This window comes from Ambystoma mexicanum, chromosome 7p (assembly GCF_040938575.1).
Source record: "Ambystoma mexicanum isolate Mex_15411 chromosome 7p, UKY_AmexF1_1, whole genome shotgun sequence".
NCBI lineage: Eukaryota > Metazoa > Chordata > Amphibia > Caudata > Ambystomatidae > Ambystoma > Ambystoma mexicanum.
This window is the reverse complement of record NC_090939.1, coordinates 320,646,734-320,669,245: the sequence shown is the minus strand read 5'-3', so window position 1 is coordinate 320,669,245 and position 22,512 is coordinate 320,646,734.

The following is a 22,512-nucleotide window of genomic DNA, read 5'->3' as shown; positions in this document are numbered from 1 at the left end:
TGATATGGTAATTTTAGATCTTACACCAATAGGCCTTCAACGCAAATTAACAGCACTTAAAGAATATACAATAAAAATGGGCTTGGAGGTCAATGCAGAGAAATCAGAGATCCTGACCCTAGAAAATCTAAAGGGTACCTCATCAAGAAAACGTCAATTCCAATGGTCACTCGGAAATGGAAAACTCAAAAAAGTAAAATGCAGCAGATACCTAGGGGTGTATATAAACTCAAGCCTGCGAGATGAACCTATGGTAGTTAAGACCCTGAGTAAATGTAAACAGCTGACAGCACAAGCCCGGGCAATCCATAACAAATATGGAAAATTCTCATATAAGCCAGTGATCAATTTCTATAAAAGCAAGGTAATCCCAGCACTAATATTCGGAGCGGAATGTTTGTTCGGATGTTCCAGTGAGATCTGGGCAAGATGTGAGGGGCACTTTTGGAAAAAGATTCTGCAAATACCCCAAAGTTACCCGACCGCTTGTGTAATCTATGAAGTTGGTGTAGCAACGTTAGATGCGAAGATCACATGGAACATGCTAAACCTGTATAGGAAAACAATTGAAAATTGTGTCCCCCAATTCGAAATCTTGGCAGAACGGAACAGTATACAGCCCCACTCGATCCTCCAGCAATGGAGAGTAAACTGTAAAAGGATTCTGAAAGAGATAGAAGTAGACGTGAAACAGCTGGTCAACAACCCAAATGGAGTGAAAAAAAAACTAATGGATCTTGACTGGATTAAAACAATAGAAAAAAGAAATTCACACAAACGTATGAAGAACCATCCTGGAGAAGCAAAAGGGAGAATGCAGCTAACCCAATACCTTGAATTGTTCCCATGTAAAGTCCTAAGGAGGGCATATCTGCGATTCAGATTGAATCTATATGAAACTAAAGAAGCACAAATCTATAACAGGAAATGGCCAAACGAAGATACAACATGCCGTTTCTGTCGAATAGAGTCAGAATCACTAAAACATCTGATACTTTATTGCAGCGAACTTGGAATTAAGAACAAAATACCTGGCAACGGAAAGAAAATTAGTCTCCACGTATAGTGAGGAAGAATGGTGGGGAAGGCTACACTGCAGTAACAACAAAAAACTGGCGGTGGCACTCACATTGTTCTTGAAACAAATAGAAATCATGTGGGGAAAAATGGAGGAACAAACACAGACATAATTCGTATACAAAAGAACCACTGAGTAGGGATTCTCCAAGAGACTGAGGCGCCGATCAAATGTTTGATAAACGAGACATTGAGAAATGAGGACGAGGTATTATAAATAGAGGAATTCTAAGGGAAAAATGTGAGCCTTGGACAGAGCCGAGGAGGCAATTGGACATTGTATATTCTATAGTGTATAAGTTTTGATATAAAAAGATTTTCTAAAGTTTGTATAAACTAAATGAAAATAAAAAAAAAAAAAAAGAACCCTTATCAGGCCCTAACCCCAATGTCTCTGCCCTACACTGCACCTTTCTGACGACGGCACACCTGATCAGAAAATATAAAGAAGAACTGAGAAAAGTGGACATAGAAATTGATGTGGATCCGCAGGAGAAGGACCTCTCTGATGATTCAGAGGGCACTGTTACACCTATTCCTCCGGCAAATGAGTCTAAATCTGGGATAGGGGAAAATCCCGCCTTGGCCGAAATACAGCAAATACTTAAGACATTGGTGGAATCCCTCCCGCAACCGTTACAGAAACATTGATGCTTCTCATTACTTACCTGGAACTGCAGAGGCTTCGCCCATCTTCTGAGGTCGGAGGGCTCTGCAGATTTATTGTCTCAACATAGTTGCATATGTCTCCAAGAGACATGGTCACTGGATCCCCTATTGCTAGATGGTTTTGTCATACATCAATCATTTGCTAAACGGGGTAGTAAGGGCCACCCTTATGGTGGCTTACTTACGGGGGTAGTTAATACGACTAAGTCTTGAAAAATTCAGTGTAAAGCTGAGGATCAGCTCTTGGCAGTAGAGGTTGAATATCATGATGAAAGTGGCCTAGGTAGACTTCTTGTAGTTAATCTCTACAACCCTCCAGGAGCAGTGGCAAGAGACACATTACAGGAGGCAATACAGGATCTACTGTCTTCCTGGTTGCTCAGACCAGGTAACAGTGCTGTTGCTGTTATGGGGGATTTTAATTGCCATATGACAGATGAGGCACGTATATCCTCCAATCCTGATTTTAGCGCAAGCTGTATTATGACACATGGAAAGAGGGAAAAAGAAGGATTAGGTTGGCTGCAACTATTTGAATCTTGGGATCTTGCGATGGTCAATGGTCGTACAGTGGGAGATAGGCCAGGGAAATACACCTGGTCTAACGAATCATCATTTAGCACACTAGATTATTTCTTCTTGTGCCCCGAGATGCAGACTAGAGTAGTTGATATGTCTGTTAAGCCCAACGTATGGAGCGACCATGCGTCGCTGCAGTGTACACTCCGCTTTCCGATCCTTCCTACTCCTTCTTTGAATATAGGCAGTATTCAACCCAACCGCACAGGATCAAGAATAGTGTGGTCTGAGAAACACATAAGATTAGCCACTGATGTGATTTTAATCGTATGACGGTAGATGAAATAGAAGACTGGATATTGGGATTCTCAGGTCAGCATGCCACGGCCAAAAAGGGACATATGCTAAAAAACTGGGGGCACCACACTCCCCTACAATAGGGAAATTAGGGATACTAAGAAGACTAAGACCTGAGATCCGAGGCCTGAAATCTCAGAACCTACACGGAGCCCTTTACTGTGAGAAATTAAGAAAAATCAAAAATCGACAGAGCTGATATCAAGAATTTGAAAAATAATAGAAACAACAGAAATCAGCGGCTTGTACAAACTGTCTGCTCTAGAAATTCCCGCAGCATATGGACACTCTCTAATGAGAACAGAGACAAGGTCAAAGGTCCACTAATGAACCCAATAAGTGAGGAGATATGGGCAAAATTCCTACTGGACTGAAACTCAGGGGAGGGAGAGATTAGGAGTAGTTTTGCGGAGAAGGCACCTATCCATCCGCCTTTCGATGTCTCAGCAGAGGCAATTTTGAACAAAATAGTTGCCCTTAAGTCATCCAGAGCTCCTGGCCCTAATGGGTTGGCTAATGTAGTGATAAAGCACCAACCGTTATTTTGGGCCGACCTGTTCTCCCTACTGTTCCAAAAGATCCTAGCTCAGGGGATAATCCCTCACTCCTGGCAAACTGCCATTCTTATCCCTGTATTTGAAAAAGGCAGTCGCACTGATCCCAATAATTATAGGCTTTTATCCATGCTTGACATCACAGGAAAACTTTTTGCCTCGCTACTACTCAGTGAGATGCAAAAATGGGTAGAAAACACCAAAATTCTTAGTAGATTCCAATGTGGTTTTAGGTGAGATTTTTCACTTCACATAACCTATTGGTCATGGACATCTTACGCACACGGGCGCTTAGTAGGGGGCAGCCTCCACTGTATGCCCTTTATATCGACTTTAAGGCTGCCTTCGACTCCATCCCTCGAACGAGGTTATGGACTAAGCTCAAAATATTGGGATGCCCTTCAGGGCTACTATACTACCTTAGACTGCTCCACCAAAATACCTCGGCATGCCTCCGATTAAACCAGGAAGGCATTAGGACCAGAAGCGTGATCAAAATAGGGGGGTAAAGCAGGGTTGCGTCACAGCACCTCTTATCTACAATCTGTATGTGTACGACATCCCTGCAGTATTAGCCGAGGCCGATAATTGCCCTCCCAAAACTGGTGAAGCCCCATGTGTGGTATTAGCGTACGTGGATGATCTGGTTGTGTTTGATAACACCATAGGCAGCCTTAGGCGTTCTGCTTCTATTTTATGGGACTATGCCAGGATTAATGGTCTGACCATTAATCCAGTAAGACAAAGGTGCTCAGATTCACCAGAAAAAGAGTATCCCGAGTGAATCGGATAGTGCATAAAAACCTCATACTGTATGCGCCATCCTATCGTTATCTAGGAGTGGAAATTGAGCCTCAGGGCAATTATCTGCTCTGTAGACAGGACCGCATTACTAGGGTAATGCAAGTCATTGCATTAATTTCCTCTTTCACCAATAAGCAGGGTGGCTTCACTCTTTGGGGTACCCGCCATTTGTATACTCATGTCCTTGCCCCCATGATCATCTATGGTCTTGAGTCGCTGCTTACATTGGACCTAGCGTGGCTTCAAGTGATGGAGGGCAAGACTTGAATTGGGCCTTCCGTCATTGAAAGTGATGGTACTGAAAAGAAGAGCAGGGTTGTTCCTTAAGATGTTAAATGGCTCTTCCAATTCCTTATTGACCGTGATCTATCAGGAATTGACTAAAAATTGTACCACCTAGCCCCTACATAAAGATATGACTACATTTCTGACAGACATTGGTTGGACACACAGAGGGACTACTGTCACTAAGGAAACCCTAAATGCACTTGAAAAAAAAGTGGACCTTTGGGATTGGCTTGAGAATTTTGCTCACCTAAGCAGCCTTAAGACCTATCATTTTGTGAAATACAGACTGTATAATTACATGAAACCTCAAGCCTACCTATACCTCTCTCCCACTAGAAGGCTTAGACGCTTCATCATCTTGTTCCGATTGGAACAATTGCCTACCCTATATTTGACAGGAGCCTGGGAGAACATCCCTGGGGAAGAACTAACATGCCACCTCTGTAAATCACTAGAATGTCTAGAGACAGCCAGACATCTTCTCACAGAATGCCAAACATTGAATGATACAATCCTACATTATATGGATGAATTTGTGCATGATCCTCCAACTATATCTGAAATGTCATTCTGGTGTACTGCACCAACACCTGCAACATGCACCTATTCATTGCATTATATAATGTATGACAACAAGTGGAACTAGGCCTGGCTCTCAGACTAGATCCATCTTAATACTGGGGATGCTAAGACTCTGATTGAGCACTCCATGTGCTATAGGAAGGTGCTTTTGATTAATTATACTCATTTTTACTCAGGTTACAAATTGTTTTAGGCAAAAACTTTTACATATGACTATGTGTAAATATTATAAGGAAAGTTGTGTAATTCTTCCTTCCTTTTAATTGTGTTTCTTTTTTTTTCCTTTCTCTTTTAGTACTTAATGTTGATGTATACTTTTGAATATTCATGATTTGATATTACTGTTTATAAATTGTAATATGTGTAAAGTTTGAATTTTTTATTCAATCTATATCACATTAAAGAATAAATAAATAAATGACCATAAGTCCCATTCAGTCGTGAATTCTTTCCATTCAATTCCCTTATAATTAATTTTAGGATTTGTCAATGTGTTAGGAGGACACTATCTAAATATTGCCTTTACTATTAGTGAGACACTAAATAATGCACTTTGGAGTAAAGGGCTATATAAATTAAATAAAACACAAATACAAATTAAGATCTCCTCCCAATAAGATCATATTATTATTGGGGTTCATGGCCCAATTAGTAACTGTTGTATCTATGAAGTTAAATATCTAGCTGGTCCAATTTCTGTTGGGATGGTCATATATATTGAAGATTAAGAAGTTTGGGGTGTCAAGTGAATGTTCGGTTTTGATCTCTATTGCTAGTACATTGTCATTAATATGTGCTGACTTTATTGGTTTAAATTGGAATTCATGGCTTACCCCTATGACCAATCTGCCATATGGATGGTCTTTCAAACCTTTTTTTGCTTTTACTTGATGTACGACATGGCTATCATCATCAATCAACCAGGTCTCTTGCAACATAAAGACTGGATATTTCACTAGTGATTCAAGGGATGGGCCTTTTTTTAATAAAACGTGAATGGCCTCTTGTGTTCCAAGATGCTATTATGAATTCTCCTTTTTGGTTTGCTTCCTTTTGTTGCACTAAGTTCTTCAACCACTGCCCTCCCATTTGATCATGAAGGCCTTCAGTTTTCGACTTACCATTAATAATTGGTTCCTTCTTCTTTATTACGCAGCAGTGTTCACAGCAAGTAGTTGGTGTAGGTTCTTTCTATTTCTTTATCTAAGTCGTAGCCCAAGAAATCCAATGATTCGCCTTAATTCCTAATCAGGTTGGCAGTAGATGGTAATACACAATGAATGTGAGAAATTGCTTCAAACGCTCTCTTCGTTGGTTCAATGAATTAAAAGTCACAGGATTTCAAAATACATAGTGATGGTATTTTCGGAAATAGATATACTAAAGTAGTTCTATTTATGTATTTTTGGGATCAGGTTTCAACCTTTTCACTGATAACTACTACGTGGGCATCTAAAATGCGTTCCAGGTCTTTTTTAGGCTATGAAATGGCATTTATAACACGCCTATACACAAGTGTTTCAAGGGACGACAAGGCAAGTGAAGGGGAACAGAGGAAGGCAGAGACAACGATCTTACTAGGTCAGGTGACATTGAGATTGTGCAAGTGCAGGGGAAGGGGGAAAGGGGAAGAGTGCAGGGGGAACGGGGAGGGGGCAATGCAGTACATGGGATTGACAGTAAAAATAAATAGAATAAATGAAAGCAATATGTAAAAAGTGCGGCCAGCTGGTGGCAAGTGCTGGTAGGGGACTGTAGGGATACAAAAACCAGTCACCAGGTTCAGGGGTTGCCAGGGAGGCAGTGCAGGTGTGCAAATGGCAGGGGAAGGGACCTGGGCCTGAGATCATAGGGTGGCCAGGTGACCAGTGCAGGTTAACTTTCAGCCAGGATCTCAGCAGGGGAAGAGGAGGAGAGAAAGCAGAAAAAAAGAGGAATGTTTTGAGGTTCTTCTGGAACCAGAGATGGTTCTCCTCAAGTTTCAGGGAGGCAGTTCCAGAGGGAGGCCACAGCCGAAGAAAGATCTACCACCAACTCGTTGCTTGGATAAGCGACTGACCCTGAGGGGGTTGGAGGCGGATGAACAAAGAGCTTGAGAAGGGAGATATTTAGGAAGCTAGAGTTGAAGGCCCCAGGCCCCAGAAGGCCTTGTGGACAATGCAGAGGGTTTTGAGCGTAATTCTCGCAGTCATATCATTCCCACCATCTGAGATGGCTTTGGGGATGGCATTGGGCTGAGTGCAAGGTTTCACCGAATATCGAGTTGGGGCTTGATTCGTTCATAGATGCTTTAGATTGGTTTACTTGTTGTGGGAGCGATTCTTGGGAACATTGTTGCTGGTTTTGCTCTCTTGCGTTAGCCAGCTGATTAATGTTCCCATCTTCTGCTGTCTGCATTTCTTTTTTCGGTTCTCTTTTTTTCCTTAATCTTTTGGTTTTTCTGTGGGAGTAGGAGGCAGAAACAATAGTGGAGTTTAACGGTAGGATCTGCTAATCTAAATCTGAGTCAGCAGGGGTTTGTTTCTCTTTGCGGTGTTCTTGAAAGTTACGTAATTTCTCATATCTCCTTTGATTGTGAGTCGGATATGTGAGGGGGGAGCCTGTTTGATTGTGAATACTTATTGGCTATTCAGCTTTATCTTGGGTATTGATTATAATTAGTCTCAAATCTGCTATTAATGGGCCATCGCCTGATTTCCTTAAAACTTTGCTACTGTTGATATTGCATTTAAGTTGATCACGGAGACTCTCAAGTAGCTCTCCATGTTTCTGGGTATCCATGTAGATGCGATCACAGAGCTTTAGCAGAATTTCGATGGCAAAGTTGAGAAGACCATTTGGTGGTTGTGACCCCGTTGTTGTGGAGGTTTCTTCTCTAAAATGGTGAATATTTGTGAGGGATGTCTTGCACACCACTTTCTCTTGATTCAATGCCTGCCATTTCAGCATGGGAGTGGTGGATAATTGTTGGCGGCTGTCAACCGTGCCAGTTTCATTTATTTGGGGAGCAGAAAATACTGACACTGGTTCTTTTACCATGCTTTTCTCATAGGTCATTCTTGACGAGCCGTAAAGGCGGCAGCCCAGATCAAGAAGAGAGCTTTCATTGATCTCTCTGAGGGAAGCAGCCAATAATAAGCTTATGTTATTTCTCAGATGAATTTCAGCTACCAGTCAATTTTTCATCTGATTGAGCATTCACTGCTTTTGGTTTGCTTCCTTTTTTCAAGTATGCTGTGATGTGGCGAGTGGATGAATGCTCTTGGGGAGTTTTAATAACAGGGGGTGGGGGGCAATGAGGGTACTTTTCCTGGCATCGTCTAAAAGTCAGAGAGACTTACATTTGTCCCGCTATGCCCTCTCTCGCCGGGGACTGCTGCAGACCGCTTTAACACTGCTTCACACGTGGTGAATTATATATATCCGTGTACAATTGCCAAATTGCTCGATTAGCAAGCCACATGAGAAAAATAAAGCTCCTTTTTCCTGATCTACAGTGCACTGTCACAGAACTACAAAAGACCCAAACTACAAAATATCTTCCTTCTCAAGCTCTTTGCTCATCCGCCTCCAACTCCCTCAGGGTCAGTTGCTTCTCCAAGCAATGAGTTGGTGGTAGATCTCTTTCTACAGCTGGTGCCTCCCTCTGGAACAGCCTCCCTGCCTCCCTTAAACTTGAGGAGAACCATCTCTGGTTCCAGTAGCACCTCAAAACCTCTCTCTTTGCTTCTGTTTTTTCTCTGCTACTTTGCTGACCTCCTGGCAGGTCTTTCCCCCGCCAGTGTCACACACGTGCACTGCCCACCTGGCAACCCCCACACTTGGGGACGGTTTCTGTAACCCTACAGTCCCCCTACCAGCCCCTGACACCTAATTCCCATACTTACCCATGCACTTGCCACATGCTGGCCGTTTACTTAGTTATTGTAATCTCTCTTCCCCATGTACTGCACTGTCCCTGCCCCCTTCCCTCTCACTTGCGCGATGTGAGTGACACCTGGCCTAGTAGGATCGTTGTCCGTCCTCCCTGTGTTCCCCTCCCTTGCCTCGTTGCGCCTTGAAACACTTGGATATAGGCGCGTTATAAATGCCATATCATACCCTCATACTACCATATAATTTATCAGTTTGCTTACAATAGGAGTTGAAATATTTTAAAAAGGCTGCACTCCAAAACATGATTCACTGAAGCACACACCCGAACTATACAAAAAACACGTATTATACACTTATTTCAAATCTGTATTTTAAATTTCCGAGAAACAGAGTACAGAATATATATACCCAACAAGGGAACTTCCTTTATTTCTTACTATTTATTTTATTTTTATTTATTGATAAAGTGCCATAGCCCGCAGGCATCAGGGCGCTATCCAAAGGGGAACGCAAAAACCATGAAACAGAAACAGCAACAATGAATTAAAAATTAAGGTTCCTTCTAAATATAGTGAGATTTTCTTCCTGGTTGAGTGGCTCCGGAAAGGGCGTTCCAAGGCATAGATGCTTTAACAGAGAAGGAGATGACATTCCCTCTTGCTCTTCTCGCCCGAGGAACCACAAGAAGGTTTTCTGTTCTAGGGCGCAATGATCTGGTCGGCACATGCCTAGCTAGCATTTATGTACGGTATGTTGGGGCTTTGCCACAGGCATTTATGAGTTAGTTTGAGGATCTTAAACTGGATTCTTTCTGAGACGGGCAGCAGTGGAGTTCTCTCCTACAGCTGGAGACATGTTCTTTCCTGGGGATGATACAAATTATTCTAACCGCATTGTTTTGAATGATCTGAAGTCTGTGTATACTCTCCTTGCTTGTCCCCCCCGATTCCCCAAGGAGGCCATTACAGTAATACTCTGCTTAATTCAAGGAATGTTCAATGAGAGATTTGAATCTGCTCGTGCACGACAAAGCCAAACTCATAATGAGCCATGCCTCTGTCCGGAATACAATAGCCGAACAGTAGCCCATACAGAAGTTCTTTGCAAGCTCGTTTCTTCAGGGTTGTTGAATTGAACCACAAAACACTGGCAACCCACACAGAATATCACTTTATACCCCTGATGAAGACGTGGTCAAACAATACTATTACGTCAAAACCGGTTGGTCGTGTTAGAGTCTTGGTAATGCAACAATATTGGATAACAACTCAGAGGCACTCCAAGACAGAATACATGTGGAAAAAAAGAAATACACATTTATTGTGGATTATGGATTTTAGTAGATTAAATGTTTTGAGGACATATCTTGAAACTGTACATTGTGTCATCATGTTTGTGGAATCGTTCTGGCTGAGTGTAGTAGAGTAGTTCACATGCTGAATGAGTGGTCACTTTTCCTTTTCTTGTCCTTCATCTTTGTGTGTGGTCATTGTGTATTTTTTACTTGTAATTAATTGTGTTTTTCTAGATTAATTGATGATTATCTTTTCATTCCATGATTTTGTATCAATTTAAATAAATATTTTTGATACCTTTGTAATAATAATTATGTCCTCTGGTGCCTCCTCTCAGTAATTCAATAAATGTTGATTCTCCACTCCAGAGAGTTGAGATCCCCTGCCTTTTCAGTATAAGAGCCCCCAACAAACACCAGATATGGAAATCGTACATTCTAATGTTAATTTAGTCACAATAGAAAATGCCCAAAAATCAATCTTGCAAAAACAATTCCCTCGTAGATTCCTCAAACGGAAGTCCCGTTCCTCACTTGTGACTTAACAATGAAAATCGGTTTTCAGAGCAATAATTTACAGCACATTGAAAATAAAATGAAAACAATGTCGATAGTTTATGCAACTTTTGTGCCACTGAATGGTGTCACACTACTGGCACAGAACCATAACATATGGCCAAGAACAAACAAATCCAATTACGATAAATCCATATGGTTGAGGCTATGAAATAGTAGGAGAAACTGTTAGCAAAAAGAAATGAACCCCCCAAATCTTGTCAAATATTCCACAAATTCTTCCTCATGTCCAGACAGTTCACTCAGTCTACAAATGGTAGAGCAGGTGAACATTGAATGTGAGTGAACAGTCATTTCAATTGTAAAAGAAAAAAGAACAATCAAAACTCTACAAAACATGGACTCCTGTCCAGTGCACACCTACAACGGACTACAATGACATTCTTTATGCTGCATTTGAGGAGCATCCTGTCAAAGCACTTTCCATTGCATAAAAATGTTAGCAACACACCATTCTACAACGCACACTTGTTCATAAAATGTACAGTGGAAAACATCCAGCTCTAGAATTACAACAACTCAATGCCATTCTACTAACTGGAACACCACAAGTAGTCCTGCAACAAATAAATGAAATACAAAATAAATATTTTGGTACTGAACAGGAACTAGAAACACACAACTAACTTGGGAGGTTGCGATCAAAGGTACTTAACCAGTACCCTTCTTTCCAACACAACACATAAAAAGAAAGAGCAAAGTTTCAAACTACATGTGTGTGCTGAAATTCCAGACGAAGTATCTGTCAGTTGCTGTAGACCATTCTACAAGCAAAGTACAAATAGAATAGCTATGTAGAATCACAGTGGTTCCAACTGGTCTTTTATTTAACAGCAGAATAAAATCCACCACATAACAGGCCGCCTATTAAACATATATTGCAGTCATAAGCTTGATGACAACCAAATGCCATATTGAGCTATGACATTTTTTTAACTTCTAAATACTTTCCTATAAATCAATCTACATGAGATTATTAGAATTGAAACCTTATACATACTCCATGTTATTATTCAATTACAGCCCATAACTGCCAAATTGCCTCCATCAGAATTGCTTAAAGGCATTTGTTGCAAGGTAGTATATTTGCCATTAGACTTGTAGGATGTTTTAAATGGATATTAATTCACTGGAACATTACACCCATCCCAAATCAGGCACACACAACTTTGATAAAGTTATTTCTGTGACCTCAGGTCCTCCAATTTAACAGTATTGATTCCCTACAGTCTCCCTTCTTTTTCAGGATAAGAAACGCACAGGGTTGCACAGATGGTCTTTTTATAAATACAATAGAAATAATGTAATCAGTTTAAAGATAAACAAGTTATGCATTCATGAAATTCTAGTGCCAATGATGAAAAATGATCAATACACTAGCCATTTCAGTTTTCAATGCTACAGTTATAGAAAGACTTTTGTAATACACACATCACCATATATATCTATACATTTAATGCACCCTAAGCATACATGCCCCGTGGAAAAATGCACACGAGTCCAAGATGAATCTTTCTCTTGGTAAAAAGCTAAATAATTCCAAACATCCCAGGATACCTAATTCTCTCCATTTCCCCCTTTGATAGAAAATAGATAGTCATCTTGCTCAATAGACCTGTCAGAATTTCAGTATTCTAGAAAACTCAATTGCAACAAGCTACTGTACCCTTTTGCATGCACATTGCGTGAAGAAGGGAAATTGTATGTTCAACATGTATGTGGGCTAAATTCCCTTCAGTGGTTTAATTGCAGTGTAAAATTGTATTTTTCTCACTTTCAATGAGCAATTTAAAATGCAGGAAAATGTGTAGTGAATAATCACCCACTCCCTTTGTCTTGAGCAACTCTGCATTAGTAAGAGCATTCAGCTTGATGGCGTAACCAGGAAGTGACTTCAATTACTTGATTTCTCTAGGTATAAACACAGCAAGATGTCCTTTGCTTTACTATGCTTCTACATTGCACAGACAAGAAGTCAAGGGATCTCACCACATACAGACCATATTTCATCAAATCTATAATGCCAGAAGCACATACACTTCTGAAAATGTACTTTATTTTAAGGGGTCATGATATAATATATTCCCCTTTTAGAGTACCACCAGGACTATTTCCCCTTTCTATTATACACACACAAGAATTTCTTTTCACGGTCTCAGACAGGTGGGGATCCTCTTAAGGACTGATTCAATTCTCCCACTTCTGGGAACAGCAAGATGGGATCAGCTTTCCTCCACAGCAGGTCTGCTGTCCCTTTCACTGAAGGTGGCCTAGGACTTCAATATCTGGTAGGCCTCCCTGCCAGTGCTCTGCTATATTCCATCAATGGGTTCAAAAGGAGAGCAATCTATTCTATCTCCTTCCTGTTATCAATTCTTTATCTCCTTCTTCCTTGCCATCAGCCAGTGAATGAGCAAGCATCTGTCCAGAATCTTAAGGGTTTGGACTTTTATAGAGCAGAAACCACTCCCATTTGAGGTGTTTATAATTTCTCTAATCTAATTGGTAAATGTATGTGATTGGACAGTTTGTTTGTTTGTTTGTTTTTATTATTTATAATGCACGAGCGTACCCGAGGGTATCAGGCGCAGCCTTTACAAGGAATTTCTAAGCTTGGTTACAGTACAAAGAATATGCAAATACAGGAATAACGTACGTACAGCAAGGTTATATACAAGTCAGCAGTGGGGCCAGTAGGCCAATATGCATAATACAAGAATAGAGTACAACAAAATTATAGACAAATGGGCAGTAGGCCAGCAGACCGTTATAGAAGGGTAAGCAGAAGGTACACGTGGTTACAGTTTGTGCGAGTAGCGCTGGGCACATCATAGTCTTAGTGGGTCTCCGATTTCAACCAGGGGATTACCAGGGAGCGGATGTTCTGATAGGTCATGTCTGCTCTGAGGTTTGGAGGCAAAGAGTTCCACAGCTTGGCAGCTTTTACCGGGAAGCTATTGCCCCCTATGGTGGCCCGTTTATAGTAGGGAACAGAAAGACAGTTTTTGTATGCAATTCTGGTGGGTCTTAATGAGGACTGTCTGTGGAATCTGTTAATCAGGTAGATTGGGCCGGCATTATTAAGGGACTTATATGTATGTGATGTCGTGTTTAATAGAATTTTGTCTCTAGTGGAGAGCCAATTGTTCTGTTGGCTGAGGCCTGTAATGTGTTCTCTTCTGGAGATGCCCAGTGCTGCTCTAAGGGCATTATTCTGTAGGGTTTGCAGTTTACTAGTGGTGGCCTTGGTAGAACCCAGGTAGAGGGCATTGCAGTAGTCAAGGCGAGACAATATGAGAGCTCTGACGAGTGTCAAGCAGCTAGAGTCCGACAGGAAGGGTTTGGCTGTACGGATTAATTTGCATGTATAGGCAGTGGAGGATGCAAGGGATCTCACTTGTCTTTTAAGGGAAAAATTGGAGTCTAGATAGAATCCCAAAGTTATGACCTCTTGTCCCACTTTGATGTTGTTTCCGTCAATCATGAAGGAATTGTAAGCCGGGCCAAGTTTCTTTATGCTGAGTGTAGTGCCTAAGATGATGAGTTCTGTTTTATCATCTTTCAGGCATAGTCCATGAGTGGCCATCCATGCCTGGATGATGATATACACCCTATTTAACAAGGCCAAATCCTTTCCATAATCTCCAGAAAGCGGAAGGAGGATCCGAGTATCATCTGCATAGTTGGTGTAGGTGATACCGAGATGATCCAAATCATCGAAAAGGGGCTTGGTAAATATGTTGTATAGTGTGGGGGAGAAACAAGAGCCCTGAGTTACACCGCATGTGATGGGTATATGGTCAGCTGCAGCCGTAGGAGAGAAGACCCTCATGGTCCTGCTGTTAAGGAAAGATGTGATCCACGTGATGGCCTCTGTGGAAAAGTGAGCTGAAGTGTGGAGGTGTGAACATAGGACAAAGTGATCGACCAGATCGAATGCTGCAGATAAGTCTAGGAGAAGAAGTAGGGCAGCTTGCCCATTATCTCCGAGTGTATCGATCTGCGCTTTCAAGTCAATGAGAGCGGTTTCGGTCCCGTGTTGGGGACGGAACCCAGATTGTCTAGACCCTAGGAGGTTGTATTCCTCCAAGTGCTTCTGTATTTGTACATAGGCAACCTTGTCTAAAATTATTTGTAGAAAGGGAACAGTTGTTATGGGTCGGTAGTTTGTGGGTATGGCTGGGTCGAGAGTGGGTTTTTTCAGTAATGGGAGTACCCAAGATTGTTTTAGGTTGGTAGGGCTAGATCCAGTGGCGAAGGAGGCATTAATCAATTTTGTAATGAAAGGGGAGAGGTCACGGGCAGCATCTTTAATGATCTGTGCTTGGCACAGATCTCCCTTGCAATTGGACGGTTTCAGAGATAAAATAATTTTTTCAACTTCCAATGTGTTGACTTTAGAGAACTGGAAGCGGGCTAAGTCAGTGGGCATAGGCTTATCAGGGATTTTTGAGTTGAGGGTGTCATTCAATGAGGCTCTTTTGCTGGAGATTTTATTTTGAAGAGTCACAATCTTATTTGCTGAGGCACTTTGAATTTCTGAGCACCAGTTTTTATCTTTAGTGCAAGAGTCAGGAGGTGCTATGGGGGTTTCTATTTCTTTGATGATTGAAAAGAGTTCTTTCATGTTGGATTTAGCTTGGGATATGCGAGAGTCAAATGAGGCTTGTTCGGCCAGGTAGATTTCTTTTTTGTATAGTGCAGCTAGTTTGGAAAGTTTAAGTTTGTTTGAGACTGAGGGGGACTTTTTCCAAATGGCCTCACAGTTTCTTTTTTTCTGTCTTAAGTTTTTAAGGAATGGTGTGTACCATTTATTGAGGTGCATTTTCGGTTTACTGGATCTCAGTTTAAGGGGGGCGATACGGTCCAGTGAGGTGGCCATAATCTTGTTATATTCTGCAACCAGGGACTCAGGCTCCAAGTTGTCAGGCAGTGTGTTGAGAGTTGGGAGTAGGTTAGGGATGAGTCTTTCTGCTGTCATGTTTTTATTGTTTCTGGTCAGAGTGGGTGGGGCCTTAATGCTAGGAGGGGCTGGAGGTCTGTCAGTAGAGAGCGTGAATGATACCAGGTAGTGGTCCGTCCTAGCTAGAGGTGGGATATTTGTAATATTCTCTAGGCAGTTGTAGTCGGCCACCCAGTCAAGAGTTCTGCCTTTCGCGTGTGTTGGCGACGTGCATCTTTGCACGAATCCTAGTTCAGTGAGAGTATTAGCTATGTTGCTAGCGGGATAGTCTTTCAAGTCGTTGTAGCCCAAGTTAAAGTCTCCTAGGGTAAGTACTTGGGTGGAAGTTTTAAGGTTGCTCGATAGAATAGCGTTAAGGTCTTCATCGAATGTGCCGATGGGGCCTGGCGGGCAGTAGATCAGGTAGATGTTAAGCGTTTGAGTGTTAGTGAGTGGTAATTTGACTGCTAATGTTTCACAGGCGAGGGTGTCGATAGAGGTAGCTAGTCTCATGGTAAGACTGCACTTGTGGATGATGGCGACGTCACCTCCTCTAGAATTAGGGCGGTCTTGTCTCAAAAATAGAATAGTCATCTGGGACTGCCAGCATGAGCATGGGGCCTGCTGCTGGGTGTAACCATGTCTCGGTGATGGCGAGGAAGTCGAGGTCTTCGGTAAGGATTAGGTCTGCAATTTCTGTAGCATGGGCTACTAATGATCTGGCGTTAATCAGGGCTCCCTTAATTTTAGGACTGACTAAGTTTTTAGGGGTAATGGCTGAGTTTTTTGAAGAAGTAGTGTGGCGCTTGTCCTGTGTGGGTGCAGGAATGCCCGGATTGAGGGAGTTATGAGGGGATGTGGAGTGGGGTTTTTGTAATGGGTTACTAATTTGTATGGGAGGATTGAGTCGGGGTGTTGACGTTCTAGAATTTTGTGTAACGGGCAGTGAGCGGGCAAGTGGCTCATAGATTTTGGCTAGTCGGGCTCTAAGTCCTAAGTTCCTTTCTATGGTAGAGCGCAGGTGACTAGAAGGTAGCAATATCTGAGGGACGTTTACATCTAGGTATGGTGCTAGGTCATTAAGCCTAAGTAGGGCTGGCATATTGGGTAGTTGTGGCGCCATCTTGGTCAGGGGTACAGTGATGAGGCTGTGCAGGAAATAGGCCAACATGATGGTAGGAAGCTAAATGGTGCGGTCAAGGGTGTTATGACGCCCTAGAGTAGTACCTGAATTTAGGTGACCACAAGTGGTTATGATAGACTACATGTCACCTAGGTGAGGGTAGTTGATAAGGCTCAGAAGCCGGAAGTAGCCTAGGTTTGAAATGTAGGGACGGACTTACTTAAAGTGCAATGAGTAACACCTAGGCGGTAGGGTAGGTGAGGCCGGGTGGACACAGTGCCTGGATGAGCAACTAGGTAAAAATGTGGTGGGTTGGCTAAGGATACATTAAGTGACACCTAGATTAGGTAGGTGGATCGGTGAGTTTCGAAAACAACTAGTTTCGAAATATAATTATTAGTCTAAGATGCAAGGGTAAGCAGCTAAATTCAGGATCAAAAGTGCATGGATAAAGCAGCTAAAATCAAGATGAGGTAGTTTGGCAAAATACAAGGGTGAGCACCTAACTTTGAAGTAAAAAATGCATGGATAAAGCAGCTACAATCAAGATGAGGTAGTTTGGCAGAATACAAGGGTGAGCACCTAACTTTGTAGCTGCTTTATCCATGCATTTTTTACTTCAATCAAGATGAGGTAGTTTGGCAGAATACATGGGTGAGCACCTAACTTCGAAATCAAAAATGCATGGATGAGCAACTAGATTACATTTACACCTGGTATGAGTGAGGTGTGCTTTTTAGACCTGATAGGTGTGTAAAGCCGCAGTTTACATGTAAAAGGTAAACTAATCCGTAGCAGGATGCTGTGGCAGAACGTAACGCGCTATAGTAATTTGCAGGTTACATAAGGCGGCAATCGTACACAGCTGTAGGATAGCTTCGAGTGGAGAGACGGTTGCGATCATGCGGCTGAGCAACGATGTAATGCTTGTGCCTAATGTTGGGCAAAGTGGCAGCATAACATAAAAGGGCGTATGTGTTACAATACTTAGGAAGATTGACGCTTAGCAGGAGCAACGACAACACAAGGTGGATTGCAAATGTTACCTTGATAAGAAGCCGGGGGAAACAGACGGCAGCCACGACACAAACAGGTGTTATCCTTGTCCTGTGGTCCTTGGTGCTGGTGGGCCGGCTTCGCCTGCCGGTGGCCAATGGGTGGCCTAATATGCACGGTGGCCAATCAGGGGATCGGAGCTGGTATTATGCCTTTGTTAGGCTCTGGTGGCAAGCATCATGGATCGGGCGGCCATGTTTGAGCGCCTAAGATACCGCGTGTATGTTAATGGTGATTGTAGGTTAAATTCGAAAATTCGGATGAATGCAAGCCGTGGAACAGTGTTCCGAAAGTGACATCACATTACACCTACCCATCCCTGGCCATTGGGCATGTTAAGGGGAAAGTCTGATGGGAGTAACTTCTAAACCTAATTTTCATCCCATTTGATCTTAGATATTTCTTGCATTATATATTGTACTTTCTGAAACAGTATATGCCACACATGACCATTTCACTAATCGGCTCACTCAATTTGTCCATCTCAAAGTAACAGGCTTGCCAATATGAACGCAAGAATATATGAAATGCTGGCGTGTGCTGGTTATGCAACACAAAATTCTTATTCAGCTAATTCACAATGAAAATGACATCAGGACGAATTTGTTTTTGGTCCGATGATAAATATTTTCAAGCTGAACGTTTAAAAAAAATTAGCTCTGTGATTATTTTGTTTCAAAGTTATCACCAGAAATATGAATCCAGTGCGTTTTCCCCACACTTTCTTTCTTTATACCATATACAATACAATATTACATAGCAGTCTTTGGTTTTACTGCCTGGTAACCAAAACATCTTGTGCAAGTTTATTTTGTAGTTAAGCTGGCAGGGCTTTTTATTTCCTTTAGTCCCGCCCCCTGAGAGTGATCCCAGGACCTAGCTGGTCTTTCCAGGAATCAGACTCCATCCTTCAGGAAAGGCCTCAGTGATTGAAATATCAGATTGGATGAGAAAGAGCCACTGGTCGACCTGAATTCCTTGTAATTAAGATTTCAAGCCTAAAACACAAACAGATGCAAGCTGTAAAGTTAACACTCAGACTTAATTGTAGGAAGTGCCTTCCATGGACCTAGTTCAAAAGAGAATCATTATCCTTATTGCTCAGCTTCAAACGAATTTAATTTCCTTGATAATGCAAGGCATCTCAGTTACCATCTTGTTGTTTTGTTGGGGGTTGTTGATGGAAATGCCATATTGTCTCTAGGCCCACAGCTGGTGTTTGATTCAGACATGTAGCATTTACAAGTATTGCAATGCAAAACAAAACGGAACACTATAACATTGTATTTGCTGATCAAAGTTGCAAGATGTCCTTAAGATTGGATATGAAGAATTGTTTGGAGAAAAATGGTGTTTTGTGATCTCCTACAGTTAACACCAGTCAAAGGCCAACCCAAATTAAAAACATTATGTTACAAAGAATTATGTACCAAACTCGGAGGAATATGGAATGTTAATTCATGGCATCACTTTCACTACAGAGAACTTGTACCAAATATGTTTCATTCAGCAGACACAACATATGCTCAAATTCTAAATAGCATAAGAATTTCTACTTTCCAATTGTTCTCCCGAATACTCATTTGACTCTTATTTGTTGCATCCAACCAACACTGCCCACTCATTTTGGACACACTTTGTATGTCCTGGAAACCTCCAGGACATATACGAACATTGCTCAACCGCTTCAAGGCACAATGATGGGTTTCTGTCACTAAAATACTGAACCAGCTTCATGATTATATCGAAAGGCACCTTAAGAGAGTGGGGGTCAAATTGACCTTGAAATCTCAGTTAACAAAAGGAGTCGTTGAAGTGACATTAGACTGGAAACATTAATGTTCTGGAGGATCACAGCAGGAAAATTGTAAAGTGTGTCCAAAATGAGTGGGCAGTGTTGGTTGGATGCAACAAATAAGAGTCAAATGAGTATTAGGGAGAACAATTGGAAAGTAGACATTGTTATGCTATTTAGAATTTGAGCATATGTTGTGTCTGCTGAATGAAACATATTTGGTACAAGTTCTCTGTAGTGAAAGTGATGCCATGAATTAACATTCCATATTCCTCCGAGTTTGGTACATAATTCTTTGTAACATAATGTTTTTAATATAGTGAACATACCATATAATTTAATAAAGTGAACGTACCATCCACCCAAACTTGTGCAATCATCTGAGATCATAAGCCCTTTCGTGTGCGTTTTTCCTTTTTTTTTTCTTTCTTTGTGAGACTCTGTAGCGGGGCATAGTCTAGGACTGTATTCCGCAGATCTTGAGTTATTTTGGGCTGGCACCCTATAATGCATATAGCAGATATTGCTTACCACTAATAGCCTATGTGGCTTGCATCTGCTTAGAATCACAGGCTTTGCGCAAGCTGCCATCTAGAAGTTGGTGTAACCATTACATATTTGTTTGGGAATTTGAAAAAGTGGATGTCGACAGGGACATACCTGTAACACTATGCCTTTCCTATGTGCATGGGCACCCTCCTACATGTACGGTTACCCATGATCCTTCACATGTAGACGCCCTCAAATTTATTGTTTTCTGACATGTGAAATATGTGGTCTCGCTGTACTTCATGTATTTTTTTATTTTCTCCATTTGCTCCCGTGACGAGAGGATGGGTGGGCACATGTGATACTAAGAAGATACAAGTCACAAAAAACAATTACTAGTAATTAATACGGGCCTTCTGGGGCTTTTGAAGCTGCTTAGAGTTGCATGCTTTGCATAGATTAATACAGCTGTCTGGGGCCGGGGACCACACTATCTGCAACTCTCACATACTAAATTCCCCCCTCTAAGCCCCTGCACTCCTCTGGCACCAACTCTGTGTGTAAAGCATTTTGCTAAACAGAGGGCAGGAGGTCGATTGCTTTCCTCTGTGGGCTCCCTTCTTTGGAACAGCCTCCCCTCCCTCTTCGTCTTGATCAAAGATCGGGGTTGAAAGCCAGCGATCCAAATGTTCGAGGGAGAAAAGACAGAAGATTATTTTTCTGAAATAATCTTCAGTCTTTTCTCCTTTGAAAAATTACAACTTGGCCCCGCCCCCACCCACACCCTAACACTCATACTCTCCGTGTGTCCCTGCGACAATGGTTTCCTTTCACTTCCGTGATCGGGAACCGCTTTTTTTGTTTTTGGGATGGCTCTTATTTTTTTGGGGCTTTTTCGGGATTGGCTGCATGGGACACCCCTGCAACCTCTGCTCAAAATATAGCGAGCAAGGGTGCAGGGCACACCCCTGCAGCTCCCAGCACCGAATGCGTGATCTGGTCGACCTTTTTCAGCCGTTCGGAACTTTCAAATGGACGAAATTCGGCCATATATATTTTCAAACATTTTGGATGTTTCCTTGAACAGGACTTTCTTGACTTTACTCTTTACCTTCTCCTCCTCCCCCACCTCCCCAATCGCCTCTGCTAATCTCACAGTTGCTTGTTTGGTATGCAGGGCCCTTATGCATCCTCGGGGCCCTGACCTCCCACACCGATTCGCCCCAGCTTCTATCTATCCTCCGCACTTGTCTCTGCTCATCCTCTTCCCTGGAGGCTCGCATTTACCCTACATTGCACTTCACCTGTTGCTCATCCATGAGCACTACAGCATGTATTCAATATTTCTTTATGTATTTAACTGTATTGTTGAATTGTTTCACATCCCCTTGTCCCCTCCGTTGCCCGTTGGGCGCTTTGAAACAGTATTTACTTTCTAGATAAGCACCTAACAATCAAACGATGAATAAATAAAACATTCTGTGAAGGCAGAGGTTAAGCTGAAGGAGTATATGTAAATTAATGTCTTAAATTGCTTGACCTACTTGAGGGTCTGCTCTTATGTTTCCAAACAATGTTGTGTGAAAGTATGTTCTGAACTCTATGCATCTGCCTTGCAAATGTTATGCTATGATATGAGGATGTATACCACACACTGCTGCCTTTTGCATGGTCTCCAGGTGCTGGCATAGCTCTGTAAGACAAGTGGGTGGGGTAGGTTAGTAAGGGAAAGAGCGATACAAGTTGCACTCTACTGTTGATGCTTGCAGAACCAGGAGAAACTGCCATCTGGTTGTGTCCGCTTTCTGGGTGTGTTTTAATGTGTGTACTGGGCTTGTTGTGTCCCAAGTGCAGTGTCTGGCTTGTGTGTAACCGTTTGGTCTTTTGGCTTGGTTAACGGTGGGTGTGTGGTTTGTGGTGTTTTTTGTGTGTCATTTTGCTGGCCCCTTTTGGTCATGAGAGGTATGCGGGTGTGAAAAAGAGGGTGGTTAGCTGGTTTCTGTTTGGCTCTGTGTGTGTGTGGTTGCTTTATTGTTGGTTCTTCGATCCATATTGTCTCATGTTTGCTTTGGTCCCAAAGTATAGTTTGTGGGGGTGCACATTTTTTATTTTGTTCCAGTGAGTTGAATAGCCAGGTTTTCAGTCATTTTCTGAAAAGTTAGGTGGTCTTGAATCGTTCCTATTTCATTTGATACAGAGTTATATAGTTTGGCTATCAACTAGGAGAGTGCAGTTTATCTGAATGTCCTTTTCTCATAGTGTTTTGTTTCTATTTGGATGTCATTGCTCGATTTTATTTTTCTTCCTGGTTGTTAGCAGTTGATTTTAGCTTGGAGAAATTTGACTGATTGTCTATGCAATGATTTGTGGGCAATGCAGAGGGCTTTAAAGTTAATGTTTTTTTAAACTGGTAGCCACTCTAGCCTCCTCAGGGCTGGGGTGATGTGGTCTCTTCTATTTAGACTCTGGACTAGTCTTGCTGCAGTATTTGGGATGCATTGCAGTTTTTTT